This window comes from Dendropsophus ebraccatus, chromosome 7, assembly GCF_027789765.1.
Source record: "Dendropsophus ebraccatus isolate aDenEbr1 chromosome 7, aDenEbr1.pat, whole genome shotgun sequence".
NCBI classification, from domain to species: Eukaryota; Metazoa; Chordata; class Amphibia; order Anura; family Hylidae; genus Dendropsophus; species Dendropsophus ebraccatus.
The window spans coordinates 133516330-133529392 of record NC_091460.1 but is presented as its reverse complement, the minus strand read 5'-3'; the positions used below and the strand labels follow the sequence as shown (position 1 = coordinate 133529392).

General features: G+C 41.1%; 1 long non-coding RNA gene across 1 annotated transcript in view; it reads right to left on the bottom strand.

Annotated features, from left to right (window-relative positions):
- Positions 1–12168: 12168 nt before the first annotated feature.
- Positions 12169–13063, bottom strand: part of LOC138797041 (uncharacterized) — a 223759-nt gene continuing 222864 nt past the window's right edge. Inside the window, exon 3 of the long non-coding RNA XR_011363883.1 lies at positions 12169–12214. This is a non-coding gene — a long non-coding RNA (uncharacterized lncRNA). The remainder of the gene's footprint in view (positions 12215–13063) is intronic.

Sequence of the window (13063 nt, the reverse complement as noted above, 5' to 3'; positions counted from 1 at the left end):
TCTGGTTTCAGAAAATTATATAGATTTGTAATTTACTTCTATTTAAAAAATCTCCAGTCTTCCAGTACTTATCAACTGCTGTATGTCCTGCAGGAAGTGGTGTATTTTCTTTCCAGTCTGACACAGCGCTCTCTGCTGCCACCTCTGTCCATGTCAGGAACTGTCCAGAGCAGCAGAGGTTTTCTATGATTCAGCAGCTGACACAGGCTGCTCAGACCTAGTTAGGCTGGGTTCACACTATGTTTTTGCAATCCATTTTTTTCATCCGTTTTTGCAAAAAACTTACATTATAAAAAAGAGGAACAAAACAGATTCGCTTTTTTTAACAGACACAAAAATGAGGTTGACTACATTTTTGTGTACATAAAAAAAAAAACTGATCCATTTTGATCCGTTTCTTTTTTATAATGGAAGTCAATGGAAGCACGGATCAAATTGGATGCACACAATTGCATCTGTCTATTTCATCATTTTTTTTTGGCAAAAAAACGTAGTGTGAACCCAGCCTTAGCGGTCAGGTCTGTCCTAGTGTATGCTATAAGAGGAAGATTTATCAAACAGGGTGTAAAGTGAGACTGGCTCAGTTGCCCCTAGCAACCAATCAGATTCCACCATTCATTTTCCAAAGAGTCTGTGAGGAATGAAAGGTGGAATCTGATTGGTTGCTAGGGGCAACTGATCCAGTTTCACTTTACACCATGTTTGATAAATCTCCCCCTTTGTTGTAATCATGCAGGAAAAAAAATGGCAGTACAATTCAACTGTATATGAAAGGTGCACATTTCCTAGATAAGCCCTGCTAGACCTAGACCTATGCTTTTTAGTTTATACAGTCTCTTTGCAGTCCTTACCCCTAGATTTCCTAGATTTGTATGGGCAAATATGGGTAGTTCACCACATTTTTTTGGGCCAGTTCACACGGAGTAAAACTGGCGGAACTCGCCGCCGTGGAATCCCGTCAGCCTCCGTGTCATACAGGCAGTGTATGTCACGGCTTGTGCACCTCCTCTCTCTGTGCACCTCCTTTTCCTGCAGGACATACAGCAGCTGATAAGTACTGGAAGACTTGAGATTTTTTTAACAGAAGTAAATTTCATATCTCTGGCACTTTCTGGCACTAGTTCATTTGAAAGAAAAACAGTTTTGGTGAACATCCCCTTTAAACACAGAATGGAACTGAGCTGTTATTTCATAGCGAGGGGAGAGAATGATAAAAGAAGAAAAATCACTGATAATATACAAATTCTCTCACATTGTACTGTTGATTTTTAAAACATTTGGTGAACCACTGTGACCATTTAACTTTTTATGAAATGTACTTTTACACTTTAATATTTTTTTTTTACTCAATTATGAATTGTATCTATTGAAAACCAATAGAAGTCTAACATACTGTAGTCTTGGTCTGTCTACACTTCATGTTTGAAACCTGCCAAAATACATATATCTGTGTGTAAGAAGGTCTAGATATTCGAACCGTTTTAGTCATTTAGGAAAATAAACTCAGAGCGTTCTGTATTCCTGGATTTTCTGCTGTCACACCTGTCATCAGACGTAAGGAACAGAAGAGACTAACACTTATTACAGGGATTCTCACAGTACATGTTATGTATTTGGGAGGTATTAGGGATTGTCCATGAGGAATAACACAGATTTGTTATTATAAAGTATAAAAATCTTCTAAAAACTAAAAGGAAAAGTACGAAATTAAATAGACTGAGGTATGAATCAATGGGTCAGATTCATCAATGTGTGTCACGTCCGCGCCTGATAAGACATCTGTGCCGCCGTCTAGAGGGAGGTTACGACCACTGCGGATTATGTTTTTGGTCATGAGTTTGTTCTGTGATATGTTAGAGCTGTCTGAACACTGCCTTAAAGGGGTTATCCAGCGCTACATAAACATGGCCACTTTCTTCCAGAGACAGCCCCGCTCTTGTCTCCAGCTTGGGCGGGTTTTTGCTGCTCAGTTCCATTGAAGTGAATGAAGCTTAATTAAGAGTCGTGTTGTCTATGAAAGAAAGTGGCCATGTTTTTGTAGCACTGGATAACTCTTTTAAGGCCCTATTACACCAAGAGATTATTGGCCGTATTTGGCCAATTATCAACTGTTACAGCCGATAATCGCTTAGTGTAATAGCTCCTGTTAAACGGCAATGATCAGCCGACACGCACGATGTCATCTGATCCTTGTCTTTCAACATGTTAAAAAAAATTGGATCGATAGCAATGATCTACTGGCCGTCGTTCCGTCTAGCAGCAGACCACCACTATGTCCTATGGTCCAGGGAGCCCCTCCCACAGCTCTCCACAAACTTCCCTCCTCCCTGCTCGCTGTTGGCAGTGTAATTGCGCCACCAGCAAGCAGGGAAAGAAGAGCAAGCGATCGCTGATCTGACAAGCCTGTGTAATGGATCCTTTACTCCTGTCTTGCTTATTAACTTACTTGCCCCACCCGGGTCTGCTCTGCAGAGTTCCTTCTGGCCACTTTGGAGTTAACTTGGTTTAGTTTTGGTATTCTGTGACTTGCAGACAGATCTCCTGCCAGTCAGTGTCTTTGGTTAGCATGTGTCTGTGGTTGGAGATGAGGGGACTGATCCAATTACATTCCGGATCAGGTCTCCTATAAAGCTTCTCCAGTGTTTGCCCCGGGCTGAATATTTAGTCTGGATCCCTCCTTTCTAGACTATGTTTTTTCCTGTGGATTTCCTTTGGCTTGCATTTGCTCTCTGACTATCCTTCCCTTCTGCCTGCCCTGACCATTTGTTAGGTGACCTGACTATCCGTTTGCCTCGCTGTCCTCTGGTTTTGACCCGGCTTCCTGACCCTCCATTATTGTGTGTGTCTGTCTTGTCTGCATTTTATGTGCCACGTACATTAAGTTGTCCGCAGCCACCTAGGGCGGATAGTGGCAAGTAGGCAGGGTCCACTGTCTGTATCTTCCCTGTCTCTTCCCTGACCGAGTGGTACCACTATCCAGTCATAACTATGTGTAAAAGTTACATAATAGATACAACTTTTTACAAATTTTTAGACTACATACATTTGGATATTTTGGATGATAAAAGATGGAAACACAATGGTTAATAATGTTCAATCCTTTTGTTAAAGGGGTACTCTTTAACTCTCTTTCAACTCAACTGGTTTCATAAAGTTATATAGATTTGTAATTTATGCCGGGCTTACAAATGTCCCCGCAGTTTCGGAGCTCAGAGGATTTATGTAAAGGCGCACTGCCTCTACATAAATCCCGTGCACATGGAGCCCATCCGTGCGAACAAAGTGAAACCTACACCAGCTCAGCGCTATCGTAGGTTTCAATATCATTTTTCCGCCACAAAAATTATAAATGTGGCACACGCAGAGGCCGCACCCCCTATGCGTGCTGCCGCACTCCCTCTGCATGCTGCCGCACCCCCCTAGCACCCCCTTCCCACCCCTCTGGTGCAGGAGGTGCAGATGGGCCCGATGCGAATGAAATATTCGCATTTTAGCCTTTTAATAAATGTCCCCCCTTGAGTTGTCCTATACTTATCAGCTGCTGTATGTCCTGCAGGAAGTGGTGTATTCTTTCCAGTCTGACACAGTGCTTTCTGCTACCACCTCTGTCCATGTCAGGAACTGCCCAGAGCAGGTGAGGTTTTCTATAGAGGATTTGCTTCTGCTCTGAACAGTTCCTGACATGGGACAAAGGTGGCAGCAGAGAGCACTGTATCAGACTCTAAAGAATACACCACTTCCTGCAAGACATACAGCAGCTGATAAGTACTGGAAGATTGGAGATTTTTACATAAAAATAAATTACAAGTCTATGTAACTTTCTGAAACCAGTTGATTTTGAAGAAAAAAAGATTTTCACTGGAGTACCCCTTTACAAATACCCCTTTAAAAGGGGTTTTATGCAAAGTATTTAAAAAACAGGATAACATTGAATTTTACAGATGAACGTTACACAGTTGAAGCACTGCTGGGTCCCAACAGAATATTCAAGTTCTATAAATTAGTAATAATAAAAAAGGCAGAAAATTAATAAATTCATGTATATATATATATATATATATATATATATATATATATATATATATATAAATAATGTGTATATAACACCAGCTCTGGTTATAACCCGGGAGTAGAAGAAACCGGTTTAATGAAAAAGTTTTTGTTTGTTGCTCATTCCAGATTTCCACAATAAATAATGTCACTTAATATTAATATTTTCCTTGTATTCCGAAGTGCAGATTGTCATTAATTCATTGTCACTGGCAGAACACTTTAAGTAAATTACAGTTTCAAAAGATTCTAATGGAGATTTCTAGACAAAAAGCATCTCAGGAGAAAAATGGAAATGGTACTTACAGGAGGTCCTGCGAAGAGGCATAAAAGGGAAAGAAAGAAAAGAATTATCACATAATACATAGATAAATTTTAATTAATGTTATGTATATTAAACATAAAAGACAGGCACAACAAGCCTATAAACACGGGCTACAATAAAATAATACATGGCATCAACATAACACCTGAACAAAGCTTTCAGTTAACAGAAGAATAATCACGGACGAATCTAAAAACTCGAATGAACGGAACTGGAAGTTGGTGGCACAGGCATCTATCTCAAATCAACAGGCATGTTAATAGAAATAATTCTCCCCATTTTTCTATAAAAATTAACTTAAAGCTTTACTTTCATTTAAATTCAGAAATTAATAAGTATCAATAGTACAAGTGATTTTAAGAAACTGTGTAATAGGTTTTATTAAGCAAAAAATTTTCCTTCTGTACCTAAAAAGCTGTTTTCCTACCTCCCCCCCTCACTTCAGATGAAGCAGGATTTCTGTGTTTATTATTGTCTATGGAGGGGGGAGGGGCCGAGGGGGATGAGTAAGTACAGAGAGAAAAAAAGGCAGCCCTACAAAATACATCATCCTGCAATCTTCTCTCACCAATATCTCAGATAAGCACCTTTTTGACCTCTGAATCCAATGTTTAATGTGCCCAGACAGTCTTCAAACAGCAGGGCTGCTCTTCCTGCTCACTCATCTCCCCTGGCCCCTCCCCCCTCCATAGGGTATAATTGACAGCAGAACCCGTTTTCACTTTGCTTCTCTGTAATGAAGACCGCTTTGCCTGATAATGCACATATAAGAAGGGGGGGGGAGCTGGAAAACAGCTTTTTGAGTACAGAAAGATGCTTTTTTGCCTAATAAAACCTATTATAGAGTTTCTTAAAATCGCTTGTACTATTGATTTCTGCAATAAAAATTTAAATAACAGAATACACTTTAAATATTTCATAGGGTGTGACATGACATCAGTTTAAAGGCAATGCTCCATGAAACTAACCTTTTATTGGCTCCCAGGAATAGAAAAATGGACAAGAACTCCCAATGTCACATAGCTGGGAATAGTGCCGTCATCTGCACCTCCGTATAAACATGTTGGTTCTTCCGACAATATATTTAGCTGCACGTAAATCTTATTACAATGCAAGCATTGCTCTGATGCTTTACATACTGCACATTGCATCCAGTGCAGTGGATGGACAGGAATATACTACGGATACTAGGAAACAGACGTAACTCTGTATAGGTGTAAGGATCAGCTCCACGGACAACACATATGTAAACAATCTCCTCCGGCTCGCCAAATTATGGCGATCTGGGGAAGCCGGTGCCATCATGTGATTGTTATTTGCTTAGTCATAGAACTCTATCCGGGGAAACATTTCATCCAAATATCTTTATTATGAATATAATTGAAAATATCTGTGCGGCTGTACATTAGATGAACCGTGCTTCCACCATACCTAAAGGGGGTTCTTTATGATCAAAATTGATTGCTCCTCTTTAGTAAAGGTTATTAATACATCATATAAGGGGGGAGAGGGGGATAACAGCTGCAGGTCAGCTACATTCAAGTGAACAGTGATGAAAAAAATAGGCAAAGCCACGAGGACATGAGGACTGGGCGCTACAGGGAAGAGACCGAGGTGCTCAAGCAAGAGCCAGGACCCTAACATTCTGATGAGCAGTGAAGATTCCGGAAATGTAACCCCTTCTGACAACACAAAATTTTTGCCTTAAAAACCCCTTAAAAACTGTGTAAGCAGTAAACTGCAGTTACGGTAGCTTCACACGTACCGGATCCGCAGCGGATTCTAACCCGGCTCCTTTAACCCCCAGTATCCCGACGCCCGCAGCTCCTGGCCTGGAGCATACATTACCTGCTCGGCGCGCGGCTGTGTGTAAAGCTCCCAGCTCCCCTCGGTCCCCATCAGCCAATCAATGCTGCCGTGCACTGATTGGCCGATGGGAAGCGAGGGGAGTCGGGAGCCTCAGGTAATGTATGCTCCGGGCCGGGGGTTAAAGGGGCCGGGTCACATACTGGCAGAGGAATTTAAATTCTGCTGCGTGTATGTGACCAATTCCACTTCACGCTACCAGGATCCGCAGCGGATTTCGCTGCAAACTCCCATTGTGAAATCCGCTGCGGATCCGGTACGTGTGAAGCTACCCTTAAAGTGTTATAGCACTGTGTCTAGCTTTCCATGTATTCTAGAACTCTATTAAGTTTAGTTAAATCTTTTTAGCGTTTTCTCCATCCTTCTTTTCCTTTCACAAAACAGCCGGTGTCAGTGAAGTTCACCCCGTACGTTACTGCAGTACCGTCCGGTGTGAGTGAAGTTCACCCTGTACGTTACTGCAGTACCATCCGGATAAACGTAATTTCTTTAGAATTTGAATGCGGGCACATTCAGGTGTGCCGACACTCCAATTTCCAATAACCGACAATGTAAAGTACAGCCAGAGCCGCACTTTACTTTGTCTGCTCTGTCAGTCTTGTGCGGCCGCTATTTAACGAATAGCATCCGTACAAGCAATTTTAAGAAACTCTGTAATAGGTTTTATTAGGCGAAAAAGACTCTTTATGTACTCACAAAAGCACAAACACTCACTTCTTATCTGTACATTATCAGGCAAAGTTGTCTAGATTGCAGGGGAGCAAAGTGAAGATGGGGTTTCTGGGTGAAGTGAAGATGGGTGAGAGAGCAAGAAGAAGAGACAAGCAACACTGCTGTTTGGAGACTGGACACTCACTCACCACTCCCCTCTCCATAGACACTTAATGGACACAGAAATCCTGCTTCTTCTGAAGTTCTGAAGTGAGGGGGGCGGATGCAAAGCAGCTTTTTGAGTACAGAAGGAAACTCTATTGCTTATTAAACCTATTACAGAGTTTCTTAAAATCACTTGTACTATTGATTTCTGCATTTAACCCCTTAAGGACCGGGCCAATTGTCACTTTTGCATTTTCGTTCTTTCCTCCTCGCCTTCTAAGATCCATAACTATTTTATTTTTCCACCTAAAAGGCCAGGTGAGGGCTTGTTCTTTTCAGGAACAGGTGTACTTTGTAATGGCATCTTTCAATGATCCATAAAATGAATGACAGGACCCCCAAAATATCATCTATGGGGTGAATTTGGGTCAAAAAATGCAATTCCGCAAATTTTGGGAGGGTTCCATGTTTACGTAATAAACTTAACGGTAAAACTGGCATTTTTTTTGTTATTCTATAGGTCAGTCTGAACACAGCGATATGCAGGTTTACTAGGTTTTCCAACGTTTTACTATTTTTATTAGCAGTAAAAAGAATTTTTTGCAAATAGGTATATTTAAAATGGCCCTTTTGTGACTCTGATAGCGCTTTTATTTTTTCACCTACAGGGTCATATAGGATATCTTTTTTTTGCTCCATGATCTCTAGTTTTTATTAGAAACATTTTTTTCTAGATCAGACGTATTGATCACTTCTTATTATTTTTTTACATTAAATGTAATTTTTTTTAAAAAGCAATCCCTGTGTTTTTTTAACGCTTTTTGTTCACGCCGTTCACTGTGTGGGAACAATATTGTTTTATTTTAATAGATCAGACAATTATGCGCGCTACAGTATAATATATGGTAATTAACTTTATTATGTTTATGTGTTTTATGTACAAAATGGGAAGGGGGGTGATTTTCAATTTAATTGGGGGAGGGGCTTTGGGACATTTTAAAAAACTTTTATTGATTTTTTTTTACACTTTTTAAATCCCCTTAGGGAACTGGATTGTGCAAAGGATCCTTTTTATGAGCATTATCTCGTACATAGTGATTGGGTTCATATTGATCAGTTGTCTGCCAGTGTGAAATAATCCTTACTGCAGGGAGGGTAGAGTTTGTAAGGGTAGAGAAGATATGTAATTTTCCACCCTATTGCCTCTTTCTCTCACCAGAAGAACTGGTAGGAATATGTTCATTCCACCCATGTTTACCTTGTTTTTACTGTATAGTTCTTTACTTGATATTTTACTTAACTAATGTATTTACTATTGCCTCCTTTACTTATTTGAAACCATTATGTTCAGTTACATTTTGGCACTATTATGCTCAGCCCAAGGGAAGGACAATCCTTTAGCCATGGTTTTTTATAGGTTTCCTCCACAGGGCTTTTTTCCCTTTCCATTTGGCAAACAGTTATCTCTACCATCCACCTAATACACATATATCTTCAGCTTGACTTAAGGCCCTATTCCACGGAACGATTATCGTCCGTTTTCGACCGATATTGGCTGCTAGGGATGATAACCGTCCCGTGGAATAGAGTGCAACGATCAGCCGACATCTTTCATGTCGGCTGATCGTTGCAGTCGCTTGTTTTTCAACATATTCAGCGATCCCCCGGGCAGCCCCCCCCTGCAGCTCCCCGACGCCCCTCCTGCACTCACCCGCTCGCTGCTGCCGCGTTGAATAGCGGCGGCAGCGAGCGGGGAACGAGGAGCAAACGAGCGCTGAGAGCGCTCGTTTGCTCCTCTAAACGACCCGTGAAATAGGGCCTTTACAAGTTGGAGGTTAAGTGGCTTTCTCATAGCTGTTGCCCTTTCAGGTTTTATATTTTAGGCCTTAAAAAAAGTTTCCAAATTAAACTTATATAACTTACATAAAATCCAGTTTTGCTAACTAATAATTTCATATAGGCAAAAATCTCACCCTTTTGCAGTGCTGTTTATGCTATGTCTAATTAGAGTCTATGGAAGTTTTGGGGGGGTTTTTTGTTATTTTTACAGCACTTTTGTTTAACATGGAAATTGAAAAAAGTTTTCATACCAAGTATGTGACTTATCTGACCTGACCTTTATGTTGATAAACAGCTACCAGCCTGAAGGATGTTGTTAAGGAAACATAATCCAGATCCTTGGTAGGGTCAATGGTGCCTTTTTAAGTGAAGTGCCATTGCTAGAATGGCTAGGGCATCATATGGCATCTATGATCCCAAAATATATTTGCTTAGCACTTGGCTCTTACTATAATTAATGTAGTCAATGTAGTTATAGATATAAATCTGTGGCCATTGGGCACATGAAATAATTTTTTATATATTTGCTTAGATTGTGTGTTGACTGTAGTTTAGGTCACCTGACTAATAGATTAGTGCGCAAACCCCCGTTTCCGCAAATTTTGTGGGGGTCATTTTCTGGGAAAATTTGCCCTCACCCTGTCAAGTTTAAAAGGTGGGTGGAGCCTGGTGGGGATGGAACAGGGTTTAAGCATGGCCAGATTTAATACAATATACGCTAGAGAGGCCTAACGTGTGAAACTTTGGTCTTAGTAAATCCCCCTCCAAAGGAAATGTGCACACTGAGGAATTCTCACGGATAACTTGCCGCAGATTCCGCCGATTGTCCCCCTTGCACTCCCGCTTGACTCTGCACACCTCTCCATTGATTCTCCGCCCATCCCATAGGCTCCATTCTATGCTCAGATAGATTCCGCCGTCCACCCAAAGAATGGACATGTCTATTCTTTGGGCGAATGGCGGAACCTGCCTGAGCACAGAATGGAGCCTATGGGATAGGCGGAGAGTCAGGCGGGAGCACGCGGGGACGAGCGGCGGGATCCGCTGCAAGTTATTCATAAGAATTCCTCATTGTGCACATACCCTAAGGCTTCACAGTGTGGACTTACACTTCATTACCTGAAGCTTTCAATCTAATCTCTATATATCTGGCATCTGCAGATGGTTCATTTTGCCTAACATAGTTTCGTTCAGCTCTAATTAGCCAGATCTACAAGCCTTCGATATCATATAGTGAGAAGACTTTAGAAAAACAACATGTGCCAATCTAACTGAATGTTTTCCCCCTTTTTATACCGAGTGAATTAAGTTTTCAATCAATTCTTTCAATGAGGTTCTCAAAGACTGAAAAGGAGCGCAGGGCCGCACAGGGAACTCCAACAGGTGTAGCCGTAATTCAGTTTTCATATTGAATTTCTTTATTTTGCCATTAATTCAGAGGCAGTAAAAGGTTTTGTTGTAGGGGAAATATCACCCTGCCGTACGAAATCAGCTTTTATGAGAGCTAAAGGACAAATTACTATTTCTATAGAGGTGCTGCATATCAATGCCACATTATTTAGCAGATGGGTTTATAACAGTTAGCTTATTGCCAATAATTGGCAGGTGCGCAGCACAGGTTTGTAGTAAAGGTTCTAGTGAAGGGTGCTGGAGCAGATGTTATAAGAAAAGAAACCTAGGGTGCAGTCACATGAAAATTAATAAGGTGCTTACTATACGGGGGCACTCATACCTTCAAGTACATTTCTAGGTACGATTTTGGAATAACATTAGGATACTGTTTATGCTACTGTAAAGGGGCAATACACGTTACATCACTATTCTTTTCGACTTTCCAATACACGGGTATACTGCACCGAACCTGTATGTATTCTGTATGGGGAGAGGGGAATAAACTGCCAGACACCACTTGTGAGAGCAAAAGTGTGTGTGTGTGGGGGGGGGGGGTCAGATGCTCATAGGGACATATATGAAAAGTTTTTATAGGTCAGGGTCTGCGTGTTCAGACTGTGACCGATAAGGAGAATGAGCCAGGAGAGGTCCATGCCAAGTGTGGTTTCTCATGGCTCTATGTCAAATGACATCTGAATAATGAAAGTCTATTGGGCCATCTTCTTTACTTTTTAAAATCCAAGCCAGCTCCAAGCGGTGTGCACTACAGCTGCAGGATATGGCAATGAAGGTTCAGAGATTACGGGAGTGCAGACTACCGGGGGTGCTAACTCTCAAAGGCAAAAGTCCATATACACAATCCGAAGAAAGGAAAAATAGAGAGTGCACTCACCCGATAAAGCATGCCCAACCCTATGGGGAAAATTTATCGTTGATTTCCACTAGGTTTATGTTGGCTTTTAAATGGGTTTATTCCATGTTTAACAGCTTACAAAAAGTGGGTAGAGCTTGTCACAAAAAGGCATAGTCATGGCACTCTGGAAATAAACTATTATTAAGAATCTGAAAAAAAGAAAAATAGTGCACTCACCGCCAAAAATGCCCTTTATTAGAATCCTCCGATAAAATGCATAAAATCTTTGACGGCTAGGACGCTGGAACCTCCAGTGTGTGTAAGAGCTGTTTCATGCAATTACAGCATTTCCTCTGACGTCCGACTGTAATTGAACGAAACAGCTGTCACGCACACAGAAGATGTCGGCGTCCTAACTGTCAAAGATTTTATGGATTGTATCCAAGGATTCTATTAAAGGGCATTTTTGACAGTGAGTGCACTATTTTTCTTTTTTTCAGATTCTTAATAATTAAATATTTCCAGAGTGCCATGACTATGCCCATTTGTGACAAGCTCTACCCACTTTTTGTAACCTGTTAAACATGGGTTAAACTCAATTAAAAGCCAACATAAACCTAGTGGAAATCAACAGTACATTTTCCCCATAGGGTTGGGCATGTTGAAATCCAAACCACCTGATCCCTTTTTTTCCCTAACATCTGTTACGGAAAGTAGGAACACTCCCTTGCACATTAAATAGTTGGCCATTACACCTGTATACATCAACCAAGCTGTGCATAAAAAACAGCATAAAAAATAACAATAACAATACACATGTTAAAAAGCATTGTCACCATAATCAGAAAAAACATTTCTTATACACCATTGATGGGTAAACATGATTTTCAAGACCTATTGTGCACGTATATAAGATATATTTTATTCCAGAATCAATATTATTATTATTATTATTATTACTATAAAGAAAGTGGCTCAGTGTAGCTAAGTGTAGTATTTTTAAAGTTTACCATAAAAAAACTGCTTACCTGCTTCACCTCTTCTGCCCCTCTTGCCTCTTTGTCCAGGTGGACCTGTAATAAATAACAGAAATGCTCAGTTAGCTGTGGAGCTTGGGTGAAAGCGACATTTAAAATGACTCTTTACCCACAATCTGAACCCCCAAACCACTTGTACCTTCGGATAGCTGCTTTTAATCCAAAATCTGTCCTGTGGTCCGTTCGGCAGGTGATACAGTTATTGTCCTAAGAAACAACTTTTAAACTTGCAGCCCTGTGTCAAATTGGCATGACCTAGAGTGTGTGTGCCCTAAGCTTGCACCACCCCTCTGTCCCTCCTCATCGTTAGAAACTCCTCTGGGCAGGATTTTTCCTATTCATCACCTGTCTGAACTCTTCACAGGTGCCTTAACGATCCAACACATGTGCATTGTTCCCACAGGTGATGAATAGGATAAAATGTTCCAGGATTAGTAATGGTGAAGAGGGCATGGAGGAGGGATAGAGGGGTGTCACAATCCTAGGGCACAGACACTCTAGGCCGCATCAATTTTACACAGGGCTGCAAGTTTAAAAGTTGTTTTTTAGGACAATAACTGCATCACCTGCCGAACGGACCCCAGGACAGATCTTGGCTTTAAAGCAGCTATCCGAAGGTACAAGTGGTTTGGGGGGGGGGGGGGGGGAGAGGGGTTGTCAGATTGTGAGTACAGAGTCGCTTTAAAGTATAACTGTCAATCAAATTTTTATTGCAGAAATCAATAGTACAAGTGATTTTTAAAAACGGTCATAGGTTTTATTAGGCAAAAAAAGTTGTCTTCCATTCTCCCCAACCATTCTCACTTCTTATCTGTGCATTATTAGGAAAAGCCGTCTTCACGGGCCTGTTCACACAATGGATTCGGCACAGAGATTCCGCCGGGA